The 23,230-nt window shown below is 42.9% G+C and overlaps 28 non-coding genes across 28 annotated transcripts; all 28 read left to right on the top strand.

Annotated features, from left to right (window-relative positions):
- The first annotated feature begins 84 nt into the window (after window positions 1-84).
- Window positions 85-251, top strand: LOC134590335 (U1 spliceosomal RNA). Its single transcript, XR_010087275.1, has one exon. It is a non-coding gene; the product is annotated as a U1 spliceosomal RNA (small nuclear RNA).
- An 899-nt stretch (window positions 252-1,150) lies between these two features.
- Window positions 1,151-1,291, top strand: LOC134593768 (U4 spliceosomal RNA). Its single transcript, XR_010090203.1, has one exon. It is a non-coding gene; the product is annotated as a U4 spliceosomal RNA (small nuclear RNA).
- A 472-nt stretch (window positions 1,292-1,763) lies between these two features.
- Window positions 1,764-1,930, top strand: LOC134590034 (U1 spliceosomal RNA). The gene has a single exon (XR_010087019.1). It is a non-coding gene; the product is annotated as a U1 spliceosomal RNA (small nuclear RNA).
- An 899-nt stretch (window positions 1,931-2,829) lies between these two features.
- On the top strand, window positions 2,830-2,970 carry LOC134592425 (U4 spliceosomal RNA). The gene has a single exon (XR_010089054.1). It is a non-coding gene; the product is annotated as a U4 spliceosomal RNA (small nuclear RNA).
- A 471-nt stretch (window positions 2,971-3,441) lies between these two features.
- LOC134590033 (U1 spliceosomal RNA) lies at window positions 3,442-3,608 on the top strand. Its single transcript, XR_010087018.1, has one exon. It is a non-coding gene; the product is annotated as a U1 spliceosomal RNA (small nuclear RNA).
- Window positions 3,609-4,508: 900 nt separating this feature from the next.
- On the top strand, window positions 4,509-4,649 carry LOC134593496 (U4 spliceosomal RNA). Its single transcript, XR_010089970.1, has one exon. It is a non-coding gene; the product is annotated as a U4 spliceosomal RNA (small nuclear RNA).
- A 470-nt stretch (window positions 4,650-5,119) lies between these two features.
- Window positions 5,120-5,286, top strand: LOC134590536 (U1 spliceosomal RNA). The gene has a single exon (XR_010087444.1). It is a non-coding gene; the product is annotated as a U1 spliceosomal RNA (small nuclear RNA).
- Window positions 5,287-6,186: 900 nt separating this feature from the next.
- LOC134593495 (U4 spliceosomal RNA) lies at window positions 6,187-6,327 on the top strand. Its single transcript, XR_010089969.1, has one exon. It is a non-coding gene; the product is annotated as a U4 spliceosomal RNA (small nuclear RNA).
- A 470-nt stretch (window positions 6,328-6,797) lies between these two features.
- LOC134591203 (U1 spliceosomal RNA) lies at window positions 6,798-6,964 on the top strand. The gene has a single exon (XR_010088015.1). It is a non-coding gene; the product is annotated as a U1 spliceosomal RNA (small nuclear RNA).
- Window positions 6,965-7,864: 900 nt separating this feature from the next.
- On the top strand, window positions 7,865-8,005 carry LOC134593424 (U4 spliceosomal RNA). The gene has a single exon (XR_010089909.1). It is a non-coding gene; the product is annotated as a U4 spliceosomal RNA (small nuclear RNA).
- Window positions 8,006-8,477: 472 nt separating this feature from the next.
- Window positions 8,478-8,644, top strand: LOC134590617 (U1 spliceosomal RNA). Its single transcript, XR_010087515.1, has one exon. It is a non-coding gene; the product is annotated as a U1 spliceosomal RNA (small nuclear RNA).
- Window positions 8,645-9,544: 900 nt separating this feature from the next.
- Window positions 9,545-9,685, top strand: LOC134593664 (U4 spliceosomal RNA). Its single transcript, XR_010090115.1, has one exon. It is a non-coding gene; the product is annotated as a U4 spliceosomal RNA (small nuclear RNA).
- A 471-nt stretch (window positions 9,686-10,156) lies between these two features.
- LOC134590582 (U1 spliceosomal RNA) lies at window positions 10,157-10,323 on the top strand. The gene has a single exon (XR_010087483.1). It is a non-coding gene; the product is annotated as a U1 spliceosomal RNA (small nuclear RNA).
- A 900-nt stretch (window positions 10,324-11,223) lies between these two features.
- On the top strand, window positions 11,224-11,364 carry LOC134593818 (U4 spliceosomal RNA). The gene has a single exon (XR_010090245.1). It is a non-coding gene; the product is annotated as a U4 spliceosomal RNA (small nuclear RNA).
- Window positions 11,365-11,835: 471 nt separating this feature from the next.
- LOC134590535 (U1 spliceosomal RNA) lies at window positions 11,836-12,002 on the top strand. The gene has a single exon (XR_010087443.1). It is a non-coding gene; the product is annotated as a U1 spliceosomal RNA (small nuclear RNA).
- A 900-nt stretch (window positions 12,003-12,902) lies between these two features.
- LOC134593494 (U4 spliceosomal RNA) lies at window positions 12,903-13,043 on the top strand. The gene has a single exon (XR_010089968.1). It is a non-coding gene; the product is annotated as a U4 spliceosomal RNA (small nuclear RNA).
- Window positions 13,044-13,513: 470 nt separating this feature from the next.
- Window positions 13,514-13,680, top strand: LOC134590534 (U1 spliceosomal RNA). Its single transcript, XR_010087442.1, has one exon. It is a non-coding gene; the product is annotated as a U1 spliceosomal RNA (small nuclear RNA).
- A 900-nt stretch (window positions 13,681-14,580) lies between these two features.
- LOC134593423 (U4 spliceosomal RNA) lies at window positions 14,581-14,721 on the top strand. Its single transcript, XR_010089908.1, has one exon. It is a non-coding gene; the product is annotated as a U4 spliceosomal RNA (small nuclear RNA).
- Window positions 14,722-15,193: 472 nt separating this feature from the next.
- On the top strand, window positions 15,194-15,360 carry LOC134590616 (U1 spliceosomal RNA). Its single transcript, XR_010087514.1, has one exon. It is a non-coding gene; the product is annotated as a U1 spliceosomal RNA (small nuclear RNA).
- A 900-nt stretch (window positions 15,361-16,260) lies between these two features.
- LOC134592424 (U4 spliceosomal RNA) lies at window positions 16,261-16,401 on the top strand. The gene has a single exon (XR_010089053.1). It is a non-coding gene; the product is annotated as a U4 spliceosomal RNA (small nuclear RNA).
- A 470-nt stretch (window positions 16,402-16,871) lies between these two features.
- On the top strand, window positions 16,872-17,038 carry LOC134590032 (U1 spliceosomal RNA). Its single transcript, XR_010087017.1, has one exon. It is a non-coding gene; the product is annotated as a U1 spliceosomal RNA (small nuclear RNA).
- An 899-nt stretch (window positions 17,039-17,937) lies between these two features.
- On the top strand, window positions 17,938-18,078 carry LOC134593422 (U4 spliceosomal RNA). The gene has a single exon (XR_010089907.1). It is a non-coding gene; the product is annotated as a U4 spliceosomal RNA (small nuclear RNA).
- A 470-nt stretch (window positions 18,079-18,548) lies between these two features.
- Window positions 18,549-18,715, top strand: LOC134590615 (U1 spliceosomal RNA). The gene has a single exon (XR_010087513.1). It is a non-coding gene; the product is annotated as a U1 spliceosomal RNA (small nuclear RNA).
- An 899-nt stretch (window positions 18,716-19,614) lies between these two features.
- Window positions 19,615-19,755, top strand: LOC134593421 (U4 spliceosomal RNA). The gene has a single exon (XR_010089906.1). It is a non-coding gene; the product is annotated as a U4 spliceosomal RNA (small nuclear RNA).
- Window positions 19,756-20,221: 466 nt separating this feature from the next.
- LOC134590030 (U1 spliceosomal RNA) lies at window positions 20,222-20,388 on the top strand. Its single transcript, XR_010087016.1, has one exon. It is a non-coding gene; the product is annotated as a U1 spliceosomal RNA (small nuclear RNA).
- Window positions 20,389-21,287: 899 nt separating this feature from the next.
- LOC134593420 (U4 spliceosomal RNA) lies at window positions 21,288-21,428 on the top strand. The gene has a single exon (XR_010089905.1). It is a non-coding gene; the product is annotated as a U4 spliceosomal RNA (small nuclear RNA).
- A 472-nt stretch (window positions 21,429-21,900) lies between these two features.
- On the top strand, window positions 21,901-22,067 carry LOC134590614 (U1 spliceosomal RNA). The gene has a single exon (XR_010087512.1). It is a non-coding gene; the product is annotated as a U1 spliceosomal RNA (small nuclear RNA).
- A 900-nt stretch (window positions 22,068-22,967) lies between these two features.
- Window positions 22,968-23,108, top strand: LOC134592423 (U4 spliceosomal RNA). Its single transcript, XR_010089052.1, has one exon. It is a non-coding gene; the product is annotated as a U4 spliceosomal RNA (small nuclear RNA).
- The last annotated feature ends 122 nt before the right edge of the window (window positions 23,109-23,230 follow it).

Raw genomic sequence — 23,230 nt, 5'->3', positions numbered from 1 at the left:
TTTTTTTAACTTGCTTTATTATTTCACCACAGCCTAAAGGAAAGGCTTCCCAGCGGGCGTGCCTTTGAATGTACCCGTCATGTCATACTTACCTGGCAGGGGAGCAATAGCCATGATCCCTAAGGTGGCTCTCCCAGAGTGAGGCTGGTTCATTGCACTCCGTACCAGTTGACCTCTGCGATTTCCTCAAATGTGGGAAACTCGACTGCATAATTTATGGTAGTGGGGGGCTGCGTTCGCGCTTTCCCCTGTGTTTGCTTGTTTGACAAAAATAGAGAACTTCACCAATTCTGACGAAGGATAATTTCAGCCACGGCACCCGTCTTCTTTGGCTCTTACTTTCCACATCAAGCAGGCAGCGACAATCATTTCCTAGGTTTGATCATTTTTATTATCTATGTTTTCTGGAGACCAGTTTTAAGCCAGAATTTCACTTTTTATTTTAACTTTTCAGCTTTTTTTTCATCATTTTTTTATCCTGACTTCTTTTGATTTATTGTATGCTTCAATGCAATGGAAGAAATAAAGAATTGGAGACCTATATTACGTCTTCCAACAGAACGTAACGTTTGATTGAATTTCTGGGAAAAAAAGATTTTCTGGATGAAGGCAGTGAATTGCCGCTTGAGACAATCAGACCAAACCTTAGGAATAGCTGGGTGGTCGCTAGCACTTACTAATGAACACCATGGAATTTTGAAAAAGCCACCACAAATGTTCTTTCAGCCCTGTTGAGTGTGGATGAAGAGAAGACAGGTGCTAGGCAAGGGTCATTCCTATCGATGGAGTCATGAAATGTGTGACTTTGGGGACGAACGTAGACCAGCGGATTGTGTACTCTGCCTAATGGCTGCTGTAGTAGAATCTTGGCAAAACTGTTTCCAAAGAGAGAAAAAAAATTGTACAAGGTTTGCTGCAAGATATGGTTGCCCTCACTCTCTGTTATAGGTTTGGAACCATTCCAAGATGCCATATAAGAAGACCGAGGAATTTGTTGGGGTTTAAGCTTCCCTGTAGGAGGAAGCGGGCCTAATTAGAATATTGCCTCCCATAATCCTTTGCAATGGCTTATGGTCATGAACTTTTTCTCACCGCTGTCTTAAAGTGTCCTTACGTGGTAGCTCTTAAAAGCTGGCCCACTTGAACAGCTAGCTTTGCGCAGTGGCAGTATCGTAGCCCATGAGGTCAATCCGAGGCGTGATTATTGCTAATTGAAAACTTTACCCAATACCCCGCCCTGATGACTTGAAATACAGTCAGCATTGGCAATTTTTGACAGGTTCTAAGGAGACTGAAAGATTGGTTTAATAAAAGTTTATGGCGCCCCATGTCTAGGGCGTGTCTTACGTGACTCCTGTTTCTTCCTGAGCTCTGTTGCACCATTCCTTCCGCTGGCTTCTTAGCATTTCCCTTTTACCTTTCTCTCCGACTGAATTCACTTGTTTCCGGCAGCACACTATTCTCACTACATGCTACGAATTCCCATCCTTCGGCTCATTGGCCTAGCATTTGCCTTTATGCAAATTGCTCCTTCGCACCCTGAATCCAGCTCAATTATTCACACCTAACCACCTGAAGGCACTAAAATTACTGGTAGCTAAGGAAAACAACGATCAGCCACGAGGTTTGGTAATCTTTTGTAGCCTTCTATCATTTGGATTATTTATTTGCTTTTTTTTTTTTTTAAACTTGCTTTATTATTTCACCACAGCCTAAAGGAAAGGCTTCCCAGCGGGCGTGCCTTTGAATGTACCTGTCATGTCATACTTACCTGGCAGGGGAGCAATAGCCATGATCCCTAAGGTGGCTCTCCCAGAGTGAGGCTGGTTCATTGCACTCCGTACCAGTTGACCTCTGCGATTTCCTCAAATGTGGGAAACTCGACTGCATAATTTATGGTAGTGGGGGACTGCGTTCGCGCTTTCCCCTGTGTTTGCTTGTTTGACAAAAATAGAGAACTTCACCAATTCTGACGAAGGATAATTTCAGCCACGGCACCCGTCTTCTTTGGCTCTTACTTTCCGCATCAAGCAGGCAGCGACAATCATTTCCTAGGCTTGATCATTTTTATTATCTATGTTTTCTGGAGACCAGTTTTAAGCCAGAATTTCACTTTTTATTTTAACTTTTCAGCTTTTTTTTCATCATTTTTTTATCCTGACTTCTTTTGATTTATTGTATGCTTCAATGCAATGGAAGAAATAAAGAATTGGAGACCTATATTACGTCTTCCAACAGAACGTAACGTTTGATTGAATTTCTGGGAAAAAAAGATTTTCTGGATCAAGGCAGTGAATTGCCGCTTGAGACAATCAGACCAAACCTTAGGAATAGCTGGGTGGTCGCTAGCACTTACTAATGAACACCATGGAATTTTGAAAAAGCCACCACAAATGTTCTTTCAGCCCTGTTGAGTGTGGATGAAGAGAAGACAGGTGCTAGGCAAGGGTCATTCCTATCGATGGAGTCATGAAATGTTTGACTTTGGGGACGAACGTAGACCAGCGGATTGTGTACTCTGCCTAATGGCTGCTGTAGTAGAATCTTGGCAAAACTGTTTCCAAAGAGAGAAAAAAAATTGTACAAGGTTTGCTGCAAGATATGGTTGCCCTCACTCTCTGTTATAGGTTTGGAACCATTCCAAGATGCCATATAAGAAGACCGAGGAATTTGTTGGGGTTTAAGCTTCTCTGTAGGAGGAAGCGGGCCTAATTAGAATATTGCCTCCCATAATCCTTTGCAATGGCTTATGGTCATGAACTATTTCTCACCGCTGTCTTAAAGTGTCCTTACGTGGTAGCTCTTAAAAGCTGGCCCACTTGAACAGCTAGCTTTGCGCAGTGGCAGTATCGTAGCCCATGAGGTCAATCCGAGGCGTGATTATTGCTAATTGAAAACTTTACCCAATACCCCGCCATGATGACTTGAAATACAGTCAGCATTGGCAATTTTTGACAGGCTCTAAGGAGACTGAAAGATTGGTTTAATAAAAGTTTATGGCGCCCCATGTCTAGGGCGTGTCTTACGTGACTCCCGTTTCTTCCTGAGCTCTGTTGCACCATTCCTTCCGCTGGCTTCTTAGCATTTCCCTTTTACCTTTCTCTCCCACTGAATTCACTTGTTTCCGGCAGCACACTATTCTCACTACATGCTACGAATTCCCATCCTTCGGCTCATTGGCCTAGCATTTGCCTTTATGCAAATTGCTCCTTCGCACCCTGAATCCAGCTCAATTATTCACACCTAACCACCTGAAGGCACTAAAATTACTGGTAGCTAAGGAAAACAACGATCAGCCACGAGGTTTGGTAATCTTTTGTAGCCTTCTATCATTTGGATTATTTATTTGCTTTTTTTTTTTTTTAACTTGCTTTATTATTTCACCACAGCCTAAAGGAAAGGCTTCCCAGCGGGCGTGCCTTTGAATGTACCCGTCATGTCATACTTACCTGGCAGGGGAGCAATAGCCATGATCCCTAAGGTGGCTCTCCCAGAGTGAGGCTGGTTCATTGCACTCCGTACCAGTTGACCTCTGCGATTTCCTCAAATGTGGGAAACTCGACTGCATAATTTATGGTAGTGGGGGACTGCGTTCGCGCTTTCCCCTGTGTTTGCTTGTTTGACAAAAATAGAGAACTTCACCAATTCTGACGAAGGATAATTTCAGCCACGGCACCCGTCTTCTTTGGCTCTTACTTTCCGCATCAAGCAGGCAGCGACAATCATTTCCTAGGCTTGATCATTTTTATTATCTATGTTTTCTGGAGACCAGTTTTAAGCCAGAATTTCACTTTTTATTTTAACTTTTCAGCTTTTTTTTCATCATTTTTTTATCCTGACTTCTTTTGATTTATTGTATGCTTCAATGCAATGGAAGAAATAAAGAATTGGAGACCTATATTACGTCTTCCAACAGAACGTAACGTTTGATTGAATTTCTGGGAAAAAAAAGATTTTCTGGATCAAGGCAGTGAATTGCCGCTTGAGACAATCAGACCAAACCTTAGGAATAGCTGGGTGGTCGCTAGCACTTACTAATGAACACCATGGAATTTTGAAAAAGCCACCACAAATGTTCTTTCAGCCCTGTTGAGTGTGGATGAAGAGAAGACAGGTGCTAGGCAAGGGTCATTCCTATCGATGGAGTCATGAAATGTGTGACTTTGGGGACGAACGTAGACCAGCGGATTGTGTACTCTGCCTAATGGCTGCTGTAGTAGAATCTTGGCAAAACCGTTTCCAAAGAGAGAAAAAAAATTGTACAAGGTTTGCTGCAAGATATGGTTGCCCTCACTCTCTGTTATAGGTTTGGAACCATTCCAAGATGCCATATAAGAAGACCGAGGAATTTGTTGGGGTTTAAGCTTCCCTGTAGGAGGAAGCGGGCCTAATTAGAATATTGCCTCCCACAATCCTTTGCAATGGCTTATGGTCATGAACTTTTTCTCACCGCTGTCTTAAAGTGTCCTTACGTGGTAGCTCTTAAAAGCTGGCCCACTTGAACAGTTAACTTTGCGCAGTGGCAGTATCGTAGCCCATGAGGTCAATCTGAGGCGTGATTATTGCTAATTGAAAACTTTACCCAATACCCCGCCATGATGACTTGAAATACAGTCAGCATTGGCAATTTTTGACAGGCTCTAAGGAGACTGAAAGATTGGTTTAAAAAAAGTTTATGGTGCCCCATGTCTAGGGCGTGTCTTACGTGACTCCCGTTTCTTCCTGAGCTCTGTTGCACCATTCCTTCCGCTGGCTTCCTTGCATTTCCCTTTTACCTTTCTCTCCCACTGAATCCACTTGTTTCCGGCAGCACACTATTCTCACTCCATGCTACGAATTCCCATCCTTCGGCTCATTGGCCTAGCATTTGCCTTTATGCAAATTGCTCCTTCGCACCCTGAATCCAGCTCAATTATTCACACCTAACCACCTGAAGGCACTAAAATTACTGGTAGCTAAGGAAAACAACGATCAGCCACGAGGTTTGGTAATCTTTTGTAGCCTTCTATCATTTGGATTATTTATTTGCTTTTTTTTTTTTTAACTTGCTTTATTATTTCACCACAGCCTAAAGGAAAGGCTTCCCAGCGGGCGTGCCTTTGAATGTACCCGTCATGTCATACTTACCTGGCAGGGGAGCAATAGCCATGATCCCTAAGGTGGTTCTCCCAGAGTGAGGCTGGTTCATTGCACTCCGTACCAGTTGACCTCTGCGATTTCCTCAAATGTGGGAAAATCGACTGCATAATTTATGGTAGTGGGGGACTGCGTTCGCGCTTTCCCCTGTGTTTGCTTGTTTGACAAAAATAGAGAACTTCACCAATTCTGACGAAGGATAATTTCAGCAACGGCACCTGTCTTCTTTGGCTCTTACTTTCCGCATCAAGCAGGCAGCGACAATCATTTCCTAGGCTTGATCATTTTTATTATCTATGTTTTCTGGAGACCAGTTTTAAGCCAGAATTTCACTTTTTATTTTAACTTTTCAGCTTTTTTTTCATCATTTTTTTATCCTGACTTCTTTTGATTTATTGTATGCTTCAATGCAATGGAAGAAATAAAGAATTGGAGACCTATATTACGTCTTCCAACAGAACGTAACGTTTGATTGAATTTCTGGGAAAAAAAAGATTTTCTGGATCAAGGCAGTGAATTGCCGCTTGAGACAATCAGACCAAACCTTAGGAATAGCTGGGTGGTCGCTAGCACTTACTAATGAACACCATGGAATTTTGAAAAAGCCACCACAAATGTTCTTTCAGCCCTGTTGAGTGTGGATGAAGAGAAGACAGGTGCTAGGCAAGGGTCATTCCTATCGATGGAGTCATGAAATGTGTGACTTTGGGGACGAACGTAGACCAGCGGATTGTGTACTCTGCCTAATGGCTGCTGTAGTAGAATCTTGGCAAAACCGTTTCCAAAGAGAGAAAAAAAATTGTACAAGGTTTGCTGCAAGATATGGTTGCCCTCACTCTCTGTTATAGGTTTGGAACCATTCCAAGATGCCATATAAGAAGACCGAGGAATTTGTTGGGGTTTAAGCTTCCCTGTAGGAGGAAGCGGGCCTAATTAGAATATTGCCTCCCACAATCCTTTGCAATGGCTTATGGTCATGAACTTTTTCTCACCGCTGTCTTAAAGTGTCCTTACGTGGTAGCTCTTAAAAGCTGGCCCACTTGAACAGTTAACTTTGCGCAGTGGCAGTATCGTAGCCCATGAGGTCAATCTGAGGCGTGATTATTGCTAATTGAAAACTTTACCCAATACCCCGCCATGATGACTTGAAATACAGTCAGCATTGGCAATTTTTGACAGGCTCTAAGGAGACTGAAAGATTGGTTTAAAAAAAGTTTATGGTGCCCCATGTCTAGGGCGTGTCTTACGTGACTCCCGTTTCTTCCTGAGCTCTGTTGCACCATTCCTTCCGCTGGCTTCCTTGCATTTCCCTTTTACCTTTCTCTCCCACTGAATCCACTTGTTTCCGGCAGCACACTATTCTCACTCCATGCTACGAATTCCCATCCTTCGGCTCATTGGCCTAGCATTTGCCTTTATGCAAATTGCTCCTTCGCACCCTGAATCCAGCTCAATTATTCACACCTAACCACCTGAAGGCACTAAAATTACTGGTAGCTAAGGAAAACAACGATCAGCCACGAGGTTTGGTAATCTTTTGTAGCCTTCTATCATTTGGATTATTTATTTGCTTTTTTTTTTTTTAACTTGCTTTATTATTTCACCACAGCCTAAAGGAAAGGCTTCCCAGCGGGCGTGCCTTTGAATGTACCCGTCATGTCATACTTACCTGGCCGGGGAGCAATAGCCATGATCCCTAAGGTGGTTCTCCCAGAGTGAGGCTGGTTCATTGCACTCCGTACCAGTTGACCTCTGCGATTTCCTCAAATGTGGGAAAATCGACTGCATAATTTATGGTAGTGGGGGACTGCGTTCGCGCTTTCCCCTGTGTTTGCTTGTTTGACAAAAATAGAGAACTTCACCAATTCTGACGAAGGATAATTTCAGCAACGGCACCCGTCTTCTTTGGCTCTTACTTTCCGCATCAAGCAGGCAGCGACAATCATTTCCTAGGCTTGATCATTTTTATTATCTATGTTTTCTGGAGACCAGTTTTAAGCCAGTATTTCACTTTTTATTTTAACTTTTCAGCTTTTTTTTCATCATTTTTTTATCCTGACTTCTTTTGATTTATTGTATGCTTCAATGCAATGGAAGAAATAAAGAATTGGAGACCTATATTACGTCTTCCAACAGAACGTAACGTTTGATTGAATTTCTGGGAAAAAAAAGATTTTCTGGATCAAGGCAGTGAATTGCCGCTTGAGACAATCAGACCAAACCTTAGGAATAGCTGGGTGGTCGCTAGCACTTACTAATGAACACCATGGAATTTTGAAAAAGCCACCACAAATGTTCTTTCAGCCCTGTTGAGTGTGGATGAAGAGAAGACAGGTGCTAGGCAAGGGTCATTCCTATCGATGGAGTCATGAAATGTGTGACTTTGGGGACGAACGTAGACCAGCGGATTGTGTACTCTGCCTAATGGCTGCTGTAGTAGAATCTTGGCAAAACTGTTTCCAAAGAGAGAAAAAAAATTGTACAAGGTTTGCTGCAAGATATGGTTGCCCTCACTCTCTGTTATAGGTTTGGAACCATTCCAAGATGCCATATAAGAAGACCGAGGAATTTGTTGGGGTTTAAGCTTCCCTGTAGGAGGAAGCGGGCCTAATTAGAATATTGCCTCCCATAATCCTTTGCAATGGCTTATGGTCATGAACTTTTTCTCACCGCTGTCTTAAAGTGTCCTTACGTGGTAGCTCTTAAAAGCTGGCCCACTTGAACAGCTAGCTTTGCGCAGTGGCAGTATCGTAGCCCATGAGGTCAATCCGAGGCGTGATTATTGCTAATTGAAAACTTTACCCAATACCCCGCCATGATGACTTGAAATACAGTCAGCATTGGCAATTTTTGACAGGTTCTAAGGAGACTGAAAGATTGGTTTAATAAAAGTTTATGGCGCCCCATGTCTAGGGCGTGTCTTACGTGACTCCTGTTTCTTCCTGAGCTCTGTTGCACCATTCCTTCCGCTGGCTTCTTAGCATTTCCCTTTTACCTTTCTCTCCGACTGAATTCACTTGTTTCCGGCAGCACACTATTCTCACTACATGCTACGAATTCCCATCCTTCGGCTCATTGGCCTAGCATTTGCCTTTATGCAAATTGCTCCTTCGCACCCTGAATCCAGCTCAATTATTCACACCTAACCACCTGAAGGCACTAAAATTACTGGTAGCTAAGGAAAACAACGATCAGCCACGAGGTTTGGTAATCTTTTGTAGCCTTCTATCATTTGGATTATTTATTTGCTTTTTTTTTTTTTTAAACTTGCTTTATTATTTCACCACAGCCTAAAGGAAAGGCTTCCCAGCGGGCGTGCCTTTGAATGTACCCGTCATGTCATACTTACCTGGCAGGGGAGCAATAGCCATGATCCCTAAGGTGGCTCTCCCAGAGTGAGGCTGGTTCATTGCACTCCGTACCAGTTGACTTCTGCGATTTCCTCAAATGTGGGAAACTCGACTGCATAATTTATGGTAGTGGGGGACTGCGTTCGCGCTTTCCCCTGTGTTTGCTTGTTTGACAAAAATAGAGAACTTCACCAATTCTGACGAAGGATAATTTCAGCCACGGCACCCGTCTTCTTTGGCTCTTACTTTCCGCATCAAGCAGGCAGCGACAATCATTTCCTAGGCTTGATCATTTTTATTATCTATGTTTTCTGGAGACCAGTTTTAAGCCAGAATTTCACTTTTTATTTTAACTTTTCAGCTTTTTTTTCATCATTTTTTTATCCTGACTTCTTTTGATTTATTGTATGCTTCAATGCAATGGAAGAAATAAAGAATTGGAGACCTATATTACGTCTTCCAACAGAACGTAACGTTTGATTGAATTTCTGGGAAAAAAAAGATTTTCTGGATCAAGGCAGTGAATTGCCGCTTGAGACAATCAGACCAAACCTTAGGAATAGCTGGGTGGTCGCTAGCACTTACTAATGAACACCATGGAATTTTGAAAAAGCCACCACAAATGTTCTTTCAGCCCTGTTGAGTGTGGATGAAGAGAAGACAGGTGCTAGGCAAGGGTCATTCCTATCGATGGAGTCATGAAATGTTTGACTTTGGGGACGAACGTAGACCAGCGGATTGTGTACTCTGCCTAATGGCTGCTGTAGTAGAATCTTGGCAAAACTGTTTCCAAAGAGAGAAAAAAAATTGTACAAGGTTTGCTGCAAGATATGGTTGCCCTCACTCTCTGTTATAGGTTTGGAACCATTCCAAGATGCCATATAAGAAGACCGAGGAATTTGTTGGGGTTTAAGCTTCTCTGTAGGAGGAAGCGGGCCTAATTAGAATATTGCCTCCCATAATCCTTTGCAATGGCTTATGGTCATGAACTATTTCTCACCGCTGTCTTAAAGTGTCCTTACGTGGTAGCTCTTAAAAGCTGGCCCACTTGAACAGCTAGCTTTGCGCAGTGGCAGTATCGTAGCCCATGAGGTCAATCCGAGGCGTGATTATTGCTAATTGAAAACTTTACCCAATACCCCCCCATGATGACTTGAAATACAGTCAGCATTGGCAATTTTTGACAGGCTCTAAGGAGACTGAAAGATTGGTTTAATAAAAGTTTATGGCGCCCCATGTCTAGGGCGTGTCTTACGTGACTCCCGTTTCTTCCTGAGCTCTGTTGCACCATTCCTTCCGCTGGCTTCTTAGCATTTCCCTTTTACCTTTCTCTCCCACTGAATTCACTTGTTTCCGGCAGCACACTATTCTCACTACATGCTACGAATTCCCATCCTTCGGCTCATTGGCCTAGCATTTGCCTTTATGCAAATTGCTCCTTCGCACCCTGAATCCAGCTCAATTATTCACACCTAACCACCTGAAGGCACTAAAATTACTGGTAGCTAAGGAAAACAACGATCAGCCACGAGGTTTGGTAATCTTTTGTAGCCTTCTATCATTTGGATTATTTATTTGCTTTTTTTTTTTTTTAACTTGCTTTATTATTTCACCACAGCCTAAAGGAAAGGCTTCCCAGCGGGCGTGCCTTTGAATGTACCCGTCATGTCATACTTACCTGGCAGGGGAGCAATAGCCATGATCCCTAAGGTGGCTCTCCCAGAGTTAGGCTGGTTCATTGCACTCCGTACCAGTTGACCTCTGCGATTTCCTCAAATGTGGGAAACTCGACTGCATAATTTATGGTAGTGGGGGACTGCGTTCGCGCTTTCCCCTGTGTTTGCTTGTTTGACAAAAATAGAGAACTTCACCAATTCTGACGAAGGATAATTTCAGCCACGGCACCCGTCTTCTTTGGCTCTTACTTTCCGCATCAAGCAGGCAGCGACAATCATTTCCTAGGCTTGATCATTTTTATTATCTATGTTTTCTGGAGACCAGTTTTAAGCCAGAATTTCACTTTTTATTTTAACTTTTCAGCTTTTTTTTCATCATTTTTTTATCCTGACTTCTTTTGATTTATTGTATGCTTCAATGCAATGGAAGAAATAAAGAATTGGAGACCTATATTACGTCTTCCAACAGAACGTAACGTTTGATTGAATTTCTGGGAAAAAAAAGATTTTCTGGATCAAGGCAGTGAATTGCCGCTTGAGACAATCAGACCAAACCTTAGGAATAGCTGGGTGGTCGCTAGCACTTACTAATGAACACCATGGAATTTTGAAAAAGCCACCACAAATGTTCTTTCAGCCCTGTTGAGTGTGGATGAAGAGAAGACAGGTGCTAGGCAAGGGTCATTCCTATCGATGGAGTCATGAAATGTGTGACTTTGGGGACGAACGTAGACCAGCGGATTGTGTACTCTGCCTAATGGCTGCTGTAGTAGAATCTTGGCAAAACCGTTTCCAAAGAGAGAAAAAAAATTGTACAAGGTTTGCTGCAAGATATGGTTGCCCTCACTCTCTGTTATAGGTTTGGAACCATTCCAAGATGCCATATAAGAAGACCGAGGAATTTGTTGGGGTTTAAGCTTCCCTGTAGGAGGAAGCGGGCCTAATTAGAATATTGCCTCCCACAATCCTTTGCAATGGCTTATGGTCATGAACTTTTTCTCACCGCTGTCTTAAAGTGTCCTTACGTGGTAGCTCTTAAAAGCTGGCCCACTTGAACAGTTAACTTTGCGCAGTGGCAGTATCGTAGCCCATGAGGTCAATCTGAGGCGTGATTATTGCTAATTAAAAACTTTACCCAATACCCCGCCATGATGACTTGAAATACAGTCAGCATTGGCAATTTTTGACAGGCTCTAAGGAGACTGAAAGATTGGTTTAAAAAAAGTTTATGGCGCCCCATGTCTAGGGCGTGTCTTACGTGAACCCCGTTTCTTCCAGAGCTCTGTTGCACCATTCCTTCCGCTGGCTTCCTTGCATTTCCCTTTTACCTTTCTCTCCCACTGAATCCACTTGTTTCCGGCAGCACACTATTCTCACTCCATGCTACGAATTCCCATCCTTCGGCTCATTGGCCTAGCATTTGCCTTTATGCAAATTGCTCCTTCGCACCCTGAATCCAGCTCAATTATTCACACCTAACCACCTGAAGGCACTAAAATTACTGGTAGCTAAGGAAAACAACGATCAGCCACGAGGTTTGGTAATCTTTTGTAGCCTTCTATCATTTGGATTATTTATTTGCTTTTTTTTTTTTTTAACTTGCTTTATTATTTCACCACAGCCTAAAGGAAAGGCTTCCCAGCGGGCGTGCCTTTGAATGTACCCGTCATGTCATACTTACCTGGCAGGGGAGCAATAGCCATGATCCCTAAGGTGGTTCTCCCAGAGTGAGGCTGGTTCATTGCACTCCGTACCAGTTGACCTCTGCGATTTCCTCAAATGTGGGAAAATCGACTGCATAATTTATGGTAGTGGGGGACTGCGTTCGCGCTTTCCCCTGTGTTTGCTTGTTTGACAAAAATAGAGAACTTCACCAATTCTGACGAAGGATAATTTCAGCAACGGCACCTGTCTTCTTTGGCTCTTACTTTCCGCATCAAGCAGGCAGCGACAATCATTTCCTAGGCTTGATCATTTTTATTATCTATGTTTTCTGGAGACCAGTTTTAAGCCAGAATTTCACTTTTTATTTTAACTTTTCAGCTTTTTTTTCATCATTTTTTTATCCTGACTTCTTTTGATTTATTGTATGCTTCAATGCAATGGAAGAAATAAAGAATTGGAGACCTATATTACGTCTTCCAACAGAACGTAACGTTTGATTGAATTTCTGGGAAAAAAAAGATTTTCTGGATCAAGGCAGTGAATTGCCGCTTGAGACAATCAGACCAAACCTTAGGAATAGCTGGGTGGTCGCTAGCACTTACTAATGAACACCATGGAATTTTGAAAAAGCCACCACAAATGTTCTTTCAGCCCTGTTGAGTGTGGATGAAGAGAAGACAGGTGCTAGGCAAGGGTCATTCCTATCGATGGAGTCATGAAATGTGTGACTTTGGGGACGAACGTAGACCAGCGGATTGTGTACTCTGCCTAATGGCTGCTGTAGTAGAATCTTGGCAAAACCGTTTCCAAAGAGAGAAAAAAAATTGTACAAGGTTTGCTGCAAGATATGGTTGCCCTCACTCTCTGTTATAGGTTTGGAACCATTCCAAGATGCCATATAAGAAGACCGAGGAATTTGTTGGGGTTTAAGCTTCCCTGTAGGAGGAAGCGGGCCTAATTAGAATATTGCCTCCCACAATCCTTTGCAATGGCTTATGGTCATGAACTTTTTCTCACCGCTGTCTTAAAGTGTCCTTACGTGGTAGCTCTTAAAAGCTGGCCCACTTGAACAGTTAACTTTGCGCAGTGGCAGTATCGTAGCCCATGAGGTCAATCTGAGGCGTGATTATTGCTAATTGAAAACTTTACCCAATACCCCGCCATGATGACTTGAAATACAGTCAGCATTGGCAATTTTTGACAGGCTCTAAGGAGACTGAAAGATTGGTTTAAAAAAAGTTTATGGCGCCCCATGTCTAGGGCGTGTCTTACGTGACTCCCGTTTATTCCTGAGCTCTGTTGCACCATTCCTTCCGCTGGCTTCCTTGCATTTCCCTTTTACCTTTCTCTCCCACTGAATCCACTTGTTTCCGGCAGCACACTATTCTCACTCCATGCTACGAATTCCCATCCTTCGGCTCATTGGCCTAGCATTTGCCTTTATGCAAATTGCTCCTTCGCACCCTGAATCCAGCTCAATTATTCACACCTAACCACCTGAAGGCACTAAAATTACTGGTAGCTAAGGAAAACAACGATCAGCCACGAGGTTTGGTAATCTTTTGTAGCCTTCTATCATTTGGATTATTTATTTGCTTTTTTTTTTTTTAACTTGCTTTATTATTTCACCACAGCCTAAAGGAAAGGCTTCCCAGCGGGCGTGCCTTTGAATGTACCCGTCATGTCATACTTACCTGGCAGGGGAGCAATAGCCATGATCCCTAAGGTGGTTCTCCCAGAGTGAGGCTGGTTCATTGCACTCCGTACCAGTTGACCTCTGCGATTTCCTCAAATGTGGGAAAATCGACTGCATAATTTATGGTAGTGGGGGACTGCGTTCGCGCTTTCCCCTGTGTTTGCTTGTTTGACAAAAATAGAGAACTTCACCAATTCTGACGAAGGATAATTTCAGCAACGGCACCCGTCTTCTTTGGCTCTTACTTTCCGCATCAAGCAGGCAGCGACAATCATTTCCTAGGCTTGATCATTTTTATTATCTATGTTTTCTGGAGACCAGTTTTAAGCCAGAATTTCACTTTTTATTTTAACTTTTCAGCTTTTTTTTCATCATTTTTTTATCCTGACTTCTTTTGATTTATTGTATGCTTCAATGCAATGGAAGAAATAAAGAATTGGAGACCTATATTACGTCTTCCAACAGAACGTAACGTTTGATTGAATTTCTGGGAAAAAAAAGATTTTCTGGATCAAGGCAGTGAATTGCCGCTTGAGACAATCAGACCAAACCTTAGGAATAGCTGGGTGGTCGCTAGCACTTACTAATGAACACCATGGAATTTTGAAAAAGCCACCACAAATGTTCTTTCAGCCCTGTTGAGTGTGGATGAAGAGAAGACAGGTGCTAGGCAAGGGTCATTCCTATCGATGGAGTCATGAAATGTGTGACTTTGGGGACGAACGTAGACCAGCGGATTGTGTACTCTGCCTAATGGCTGCTGTAGTAGAATCTTGGCAAAACTGTTTCCAAAGAGAGAAAAAAAATTGTACAAGGTTTGCTGCAAGATATGGTTGCCCTCACTCTCTGTTATAGGTTTGGAACCATTCCAAGATGCCATATAAGAAGACCGAGGAATTTGTTGGGGTTTAAGCTTCCCTGTAGGAGGAAGCGGGCCTAATTAGAATATTGCCTCCCATAATCCTTTGCAATGGCTTATGGTCATGAACTTTTTCTCACCGCTGTCTTAAAGTGTCCTTACGTGGTAGCTCTTAAAAGCTGGCCCACTTGAACAGCTAGCTTTGCGCAGTGGCAGTATCGTAGCCCATGAGGTCAATCCGAGGCGTGATTATTGCTAATTGAAAACTTTACCCAATACCCCGCCATGATGACTTGAAATACAGTCAGCATTGGCAATTTTTGACAGGTTCTAAGGAGACTGAAAGATTGGTTTAATAAAAGTTTATGGCGCCCCATGTCTAGGGCGTGTCTTACGTGACTCCTGTTTCTTCCTGAGCTCTGTTGCACCATTCCTTCCGCTGGCTTCTTAGCATTTCCCTTTTACCTTTCTCTCCGACTGAATTCACTTGTTTCCGGCAGCACACTATTCTCACTACATGCTACGAATTCCCATCCTTCGGCTCATTGGCCTAGCATTTGCCTTTATGCAAATTGCTCCTTCGCACCCTGAATCCAGCTCAATTATTCACACCTAACCACCTGAAGGCACTAAAATTACTGGTAGCTAAGGAAAACAACGATCAGCCACGAGGTTTGGTAATCTTTTGTAGCCTTCTATCATTTGGATTATTTATTTGCTTTTTTTTTTTTTTAAACTTGCTCTATTATTTCACCACAGCCTAAAGGAAAGGCTTCCCAGCGGGCGTGCCTTTGAATGTACCCGTCATGTCATACTTACCTGGCAGGGGAGCAATAGCCATGATCCCTAAGGTGGCTCTCCCAGAGTGAGGCTGGTTCATTGCACTCCGTACCAGTTGACTTCTGCGATTTCCTCAAATGTGGGAAACTCGACTGCATAATTTATGGTAGTGGGGGACTGCGTTCGCGCTTTCCCCTGTGTTTGCTTGTTTGACAAAAATAGAGAACTTCACCAATTCTGACGAAGGATAATTTCAGCCACGGCACCCGTCTTCTTTGGCTCTTACTTTCCGCATCAAGCAGGCAGCGACAATCATTTCCTAGGCTTGATCATTTTTATTATCTATGTTTTCTGGAGACCAGTTTTAAGCCAGAATTTCACTTTTTATTTTAACTTTTCAGCTTTTTTTTCATCATTTTTTTATCCTGACTTCTTTTGATTTATTGTATGCTTCAATGCAATGGAAGAAATAAAGAATTGGAGACCTATATTACGTCTTCCAACAGAACGTAACGTTTGATTGAATTTCTGGGAAAAAAAAGATTTTCTGGATCAAGGCAGTGAATTGCCGCTTGAGACAATCAGACCAAACCTTAGGAATAGCTGGGTGGTCGCTAGCACTTACTAATGAACACCATGGAATTTTGAAAAAGCCACCACAAATGTTCTTTCAGCCCTGTTGAGTGTGGATGAAGAGAAGACAGGTGCTAGGCAAGGGTCATTCCTATCGATGGAGTCATGAAATGTGTGACTTTGGGGACGAACGTAGACCAGCGGATTGTGTACTCTGCCTAATGGCTGCTGTAGTAGAATCTTGGCAAAACTGTTTCCAAAGAGAGAAAAAAAATTGTACAAGGTTTGCTGCAAGATATGGTTGCCCTCACTCTCTGTTATAGGTTTGGAACCATTCCAAGATGCCATATAAGAAGACCGAGGAATTTGTTGGGGTTTAAGCTTCCCTGTAGGAGGAAGCGGGCCTAATTAGAATATTGCCTCCCATAATCCTTTGCAATGGCTTATGGTCATGAACTTTTTCTCACCGCTGTCTTAAAGTGTCCTTACGTGGTAGCTCTTAAAAACTGGCCCACTTGAACAGCTAGCTTTGCGCAGTGGCAGTATCGTAGCCCATGAGGTCAATCCGAGGCGTGATTATTGCTAATTGAAAACTTTACCCAATACCCCGCCATGATGACTTGAAATACAGTCAGCATTGGCAATTTTTGACAGGCTCTAAGGAGACTGAAAGATTGGTTTAATAAAAGTTTATGGCGCCCCATGTCTAGGGCGTGTCTTACGTGACTCCCGTTTCTTCCTGAGCTCTGTTGCACCATTCCTTCCGCTGGCTTCTTAGCATTTCCCTTTTACCTTTCTCTCCCACTGAATTCACTTGTTTCCGGCAGCACACTATTCTCACTACATGCTACGAATTCCCATCCTTCGGCTCATTGGCCTAGCATTTGCCTTTATGCAAATTGCTCCTTCGCACCCTGAATCCAGCTCAATTATTCACACCTAACCACCTGAAGACACTAAAATTACTGGTAGCTAAGGAAAACAACGATCAGCCACGAGGTTTGGTAATCTTTTGTAGCCTTCTATCATTTGGATTATTTATTTGCTTTTTTTTTTTTTTACTTGCTTTATTATTTCACCACAGCCTAAAGGAAAGGCTTCCCAGCGGGCGTGCCTTTGAATGTACCCGTCATGTCATACTTACCTGGCAGGGGAGCAATAGCCATGATCCCTAAGGTGGCTCTCCCAGAGTGAGGCTGGTTCATTGCACTCCGTACCAGTTGACCTCTGCGATTTCCTCAAATGTGGGAAACTCGACTGCATAATTTATGGTAGTGGGGGACTGCGTTCGCGCTTTCCCCTGTGTTTGCTTGTTTGACAAAAATAGAGAACTTCACCAATTCTGACGAAGGATAATTTCAGCCACGGCACCCGTCTTCTTTGGCTCTTACTTTCTGCATCAAGCAGGCAGTGACAATCATTTCCTAGGCTTGATCATTTTTATTATCTATGTTTTCTGGAGACCAGTTTTAAGCCAGAATTTCACTTTTTATTTTAACTTTTCAGCTTTTTTTTCATCATTTTTTTATCCTGACTTCTTTTGATTTATTGTATGCTTCAATGCAATGGAAGAAATAAAGAATTGGAGACCTATATTACGTCTTCCAACAGAACGTAACGTTTGATTGAATTTCTGGGAAAAAAAGATTTTCTGGATGAAGGCAGTGAATTGCCGCTTGAGACAATCAGACCAAACCTTAGGAATAGCTGGGTGGTCGCTAGCACTTACTAATGAACACCATGGAATTTTGAAAAAGCCACCACAAATGTTCTTTCAGCCCTGTTGAGTGTGGATGAAGAGAAGACAGGTGCTAGGCAAGGGTCATTCCTATCGATGGAGTCATGAAATGTGTGACTTTGGGGACGAACGTAGACCAGCGGATTGTGTACTCTGCCTAATGGCTGCTGTAGTAGAATCTTGGCAAAACTGTTTCCAAAGAGAGAAAAAAAAATGTACAAGGTTTGCTGCAAGATATGGTTGCCCTCACTCTCTGTTATAGGTTTGGAACCATTCCAAGATGCCATATAAGAAGACCGAGGAATTTGTTGGGGTTTAAGCTTCCCTGTAGGAGGAAGCGGGCCTAATTAGAATATTGCCTCCCATAATCCTTTGCAATGGCTTATGGTCATGAACTTTTTCTCACCGCTGTCTTAAAGTGTCCTTACGTGGTAGCTCTTAAAAGCTGGCCCACTTGAACAGCTAGCTTTGCGCAGTGGCAGTATCGTAGCCCATGAGGTCAATCCGAGGCGTGATTATTGCTAATTGAAAACTTTACCCAATACCCCGCCATGATGACTTGAAATACAGTCAGCATTGGCAATTTTTGACAGGTTCTAAGGAGACTGAAAGATTGGTTTAATAAAAGTTTATGGCGCCCCATGTCTAGGGCGTGTCTTACGTTACTCCTGTTTCTTCCTGAGCTCTGTTGCACCATTCCTTCCGCTGGCTTCTTAGCATTTCCCTTTTACCTTTCTCTCCCACTGAATTCACTTGTTTCCGGCAGCACACTATTCTCACTACATGCTACGAATTCCCATCCTTCGGCTCATTGGCCTAGCATTTGCCTTTATGCAAATTGCTCCTTCGCACCCTGAATCCAGCTCAATTATTCACACCTAACCACCTGAAGGCACTAAAATTACTGGTAGCTAAGGAAAACAACAATCAGCCACGAGGTTTGGTAATCTTTTGTAGCCTTCTATCATTTGGATTATTTATTTGCTTTTTTTTTTTTTTACTTGCTTTATTATTTCACCACAGCCTAAAGGAAAGGCTTCCCAGCGGGCGTGCCTTTGAATGTACCCGTCATGTCATACTTACCTGGCAGGGGAGCAATAGCCATGATCCCTAAGGTGGCTCTCCCAGAGTGAGGCTGGTTCATTGCACTCCGTACCAGTTGACTTCTGCGATTTCCTCAAATGTGGGAAACTCGACTGCATAATTTATGGTAGTGGGGGACTGCGTTCGCGCTTTCCCCTGTGTTTGCTTGTTTGACAAAAATAGAGAACTTCACCAATTCTGACGAAGGATAATTTCAGCCACGGCACCCGTCTTCTTTGGCTCTTACTTTCCGCATCAAGCAGGCAGTGACAATCATTTCCTAGGCTTGATCATTTTTATTATCTATGTTTTCTGGAGACCAGTTTTAAGCCAGAATTTCACTTTTTATTTTAACTTTTCAGCTTTTTTTTCATCATTTTTTTATCCTGACTTCTTTTGATTTATTGTATGCTTCAATGCAATGGAAGAAATAAAGAATTGGAGACCTATATTACGTCTTCCAACAGAACGTAACGTTTGATTGAATTTCTGGGAAAAAAAGATTTTCTGGATGAAGGCAGTGAATTGCCGCTTGAGACAATCAGACCAAACCTTAGGAATAGCTGGGTGGTCGCTAGCACTTACTAATGAACACCATGGAATTTTGAAAAAGCCACCACAAATGTTCTTTCAGCCCTGTTGAGTGTGGATGAAGAGAAGACAGGTGCTAGGCAAGGGTCATTCCCATCGATGGAGTCATGAAATGTGTGACTTTGGGGACGAACGTAGACCAGCGGATTGTGTACTCTGCCTAATGGCTGCTGTAGTAGAATCTTGGCAAAACTGTTTCCAAAGAGAGAAAAAAAAATGTACAAGGTTTGCTGCAAGATATGGTTGCCCTCACTCTCTGTTATAGGTTTGGAACCATTCCAAGATGCCATATAAGAAGACCGAGGAATTTGTTGGGGTTTAAGCTTCCCTGTAGGAGGAAGCGGGCCTAATTAGAATATTGCCTCCCATAATCCTTTGCAATGGCTTATGGTCATGAACTTTTTCTCACCGCTGTCTTAAAGTGTCCTTACGTGGTAGCTCTTAAAAGCTGGCCCACTTGAACAGCTAGCTTTGCGCAGTGGCAGTATCGTAGCCCATGAGGTCAATCCGAGGCGTGATTATTGCTAATTGAAAACTTTACCCAATACCCCGCCATGATGACTTGAAATACAGTCAGCATTGGCAATTTTTGACAGGTTCTAAGGAGACTGAAAGATTGGTTTAATAAAAGTTTATGGCGCCCCATGTCTAGGGCGTGTCTTACGTGACTCCTGTTTCTTCCTGAGCTCTGTTGCACCATTCCTTCCGCTGGCTTCTTAGCATTTCCCTTTTACCTTTCTCTCCCACTGAATTCACTTGTTTCCGGCAGCACACTATTCTCACTACATGCTACGAATTCCCATCCTTCGGCTCATTGGCCTAGCATTTGCCTTTATGCAAATTGCTCCTTCGCACCCTGAATCCAGCTCAATTATTCACACCTAACCACCTGAAGGCACTAAAATTACTGGTAGCTAAGGAAAACAACGATCAGCCACGAGGTTTGGTAATCTTTTGTAGCCTTCTATCATTTGGATTATTTATTTGCTTTTTTTTTAACTTGCTTTATTATTTCACCACAGCCTAAAGGAAAGGCTTCCCAGCGGGCGTGCCTTTGAATGTACCCGTCATGTCATACTTACCTGGCAGGGGAGCAATAGCCATGATCCCTAAGGTGGCTCTCCCAGAGTGAGGCTGGTTCATTGCACTCCGTACCAGTTGACCTCTGCGATTTCCTCAAATGTGGGAAACTCGACTGCATAATTTATGGTAGTGGGGGACTGCGTTCGCGCTTTCCCCTGTGTTTGCTTGTTTGACAAAAATAGAGAACTTCACCAATTCTGACGAAGGATAATTTCAGCCACGGCACCCGTCTTCTTTGGCTCTTACTTTCCGCATCAAGCAGGCAGTGACAATCATTTCCTAGGCTTGATCATTTTTATTATCTATGTTTTCTGGAGACCAGTTTTAAGCCAGAATTTCACTTTTTATTTTAACTTTTCAGCTTTTTTTTCATCATTTTTTTATCCTGACTTCTTTTGATTTATTGTATGCTTCAATGCAATGGAAGAAATAAAGAATTGGAGACCTATATTACGTCTTCCAACAGAACGTAACGTTTGATTGAATTTCTGGGAAAAAAAGATTTTCTGGATCAAGGCAGTGAATTGCCGCTTGAGACAATCAGACCAAACCTTAGGAATAGCTGGGTGGTCGCTAGCACTTACTAATGAACACCATGGAATTTTGAAAAAGCCACCACAAATGTTCTTTCAGCCCTGTTGAGTGTGGATGAAGAGAAGACAGGTGCTAGGCAAGGGTCATTCCTATCGATGGAGTCATGAAATGTGTGACTTTGGGGACGAACGTAGACCAGCGGATTGTGTACTCTGCCTAATGGCTGCTGTAGTAGAATCTTGGCAAAACTGTTTCCAAAGAGAGAACAAAAATTGTACAAGGTTTGCTGCAAGATATGGTTGCCCTCACTCTCTGTTATAGGTTTGGAACCATTCCAAGATGCCATATAAGAAGACCGAGGAATTTGTTGGGGTTTAAGCTTCCCTGTAGGAGGAAGCGGGCCTAATTAGAATATTGCCTCCCATAATCCTTTGCAATGGCTTATGGTCATGAACTTTTTCTCACCGCTGTCTTAAAGTGTCCTTACGTGGTAGCTCTTAAAAGCTGGCCCACTTGAACAGCTAGCTTTGCGCAGTGGCAGTATCGTAGCCCATGAGGTCAATCCGAGGCGTGATTATTGCTAATTGAAAACTTTACCCAATACCCCGCCATGATGACTTGAAATACAGTCAGCATTGGCAATTTTTGACAGGTTCTAAGGAGACTGAAAGATTGGTTTAATAAAAGTTTATGGCGCCCCATGTCTAGGGCGTGTCTTACGTGACTCCTGTTTCTTCCTGAGCTCTGTTGCACCATTCCTTCCGCTGGCTTCTTAGCATTTCCCTTTTACCTTTCTCTCCGACTGAATTCACTTGTTTCCGGCAGCACACTATTCTCACTACATGCTACGAATTCCCATCCTTCGGCTCATTGGCCTAGCATTTGCCTTTATGCAAATTGCTCCTTCGCACCCTGAATCCAGCTCAATTATTCACACCTAACCACCTGAAGGCACTAAAATTACTGGTAGCTAAGGAAAACAACGATCAGCCACGAGGTTTGGTAATCTTTTGTAGCCTTCTATCATTTGGATTATTTATTTGCTTTTTTTTTTTTTTAAACTTGCTCTATTATTTCACCACAGCCTAAAGGAAAGGCTTCCCAGCGGGCGTGCCTTTGAATGTACCCGTCATGTCATACTTACCTGGCAGGGGAGCAATAGCCATGATCCCTAAGGTGGCTCTCCCAGAGTGAGGCTGGTTCATTGCACTCCGTACCAGTTGACTTCTGCGATTTCCTCAAATGTGGGAAACTCGACTGCATAATTTATGGTAGTGGGGGACTGCGTTCGCGCTTTCCCCTGTGTTTGCTTGTTTGACAAAAATAGAGAACTTCACCAATTCTGACGAAGGATAATTTCAGCCACGGCACCCGTCTTCTTTGGCTCTTACTTTCCGCATCAAGCAGGCAGCGACAATCATTTCCTAGGCTTGATCATTTTTATTATCTATGTTTTCTGGAGACCAGTTTTAAGCCAGAATTTCACTTTTTATTTTAACTTTTCAGCTTTTTTTTCATCATTTTTTTATCCTGACTTCTTTTGATTTATTGTATGCTTCAATGCAATGGAAGAAATAAAGAATTGGAGACCTATATTACGTCTTCCAACAGAACGTAACGTTTGATTGAATTTCTGGGAAAAAAAAGATTTTCTGGATCAAGGCAGTGAATTGCCGCTTGAGACAATCAGACCAAACCTTAGGAATAGCTGGGTGGTCGCTAGCACTTACTAATGAACACCATGGAATTTTGAAAAAGCCACCACAAATGTTCTTTCAGCCCTGTTGAGTGTGGATGAAGAGAAGACAGGTGCTAGGCAAGGGTCATTCCTATCGATGGAGTCATGAAATGTGTGACTTTGGGGACGAACGTAGACCAGCGGATTGTGTACTCTGCCTAATGGCTGCTGTAGTAGAATCTTGGCAAAACTGTTTCCAAAGAGAGAAAAAAAATTGTACAAGGTTTGCTGCAAGATATGGTTGCCCTCACTCTCTGTTATAGGTTTGGAACCATTCCAAGATGCCATATAAGAAGACCGAGGAATTTGTTGGGGTTTAAGCTTCCCTGTAGGAGGAAGCGGGCCTAATTAGAATATTGCCTCCCATAATCCTTTGCAATGGCTTATGGTCATGAACTTTTTCTCACCGCTGTCTTAAAGTGTCCTTACGTGGTAGCTCTTAAAAACTGGCCCACTTGAACAGCTAGCTTTGCGCAGTGGCAGTATCGTAGCCCATGAGGTCAATCCGAGGCGTGATTATTGCTAATTGAAAACTTTACCCAATACCCCGCCATGATGACTTGAAATACAGTCAGCATTGGCAATTTTTGACAGGCTCTAAGGAGACTGAAAGATTGGTTTAATAAAAGTTTATGGCGCCCCATGTCTAGGGCGTGTCTTACGTGACTCCCGTTTCTTCCTGAGCTCTGTTGCACCATTCCTTCCGCTGGCTTCTTAGCATTTCCCTT

This window comes from Pelobates fuscus, chromosome 2, assembly GCF_036172605.1.
Source record: "Pelobates fuscus isolate aPelFus1 chromosome 2, aPelFus1.pri, whole genome shotgun sequence".
NCBI lineage: Eukaryota > Metazoa > Chordata > Amphibia > Anura > Pelobatidae > Pelobates > Pelobates fuscus.
The sequence above is the reverse complement of the archived record's forward strand: the minus strand, read 5'-3'. Positions and strand labels throughout refer to the sequence as shown.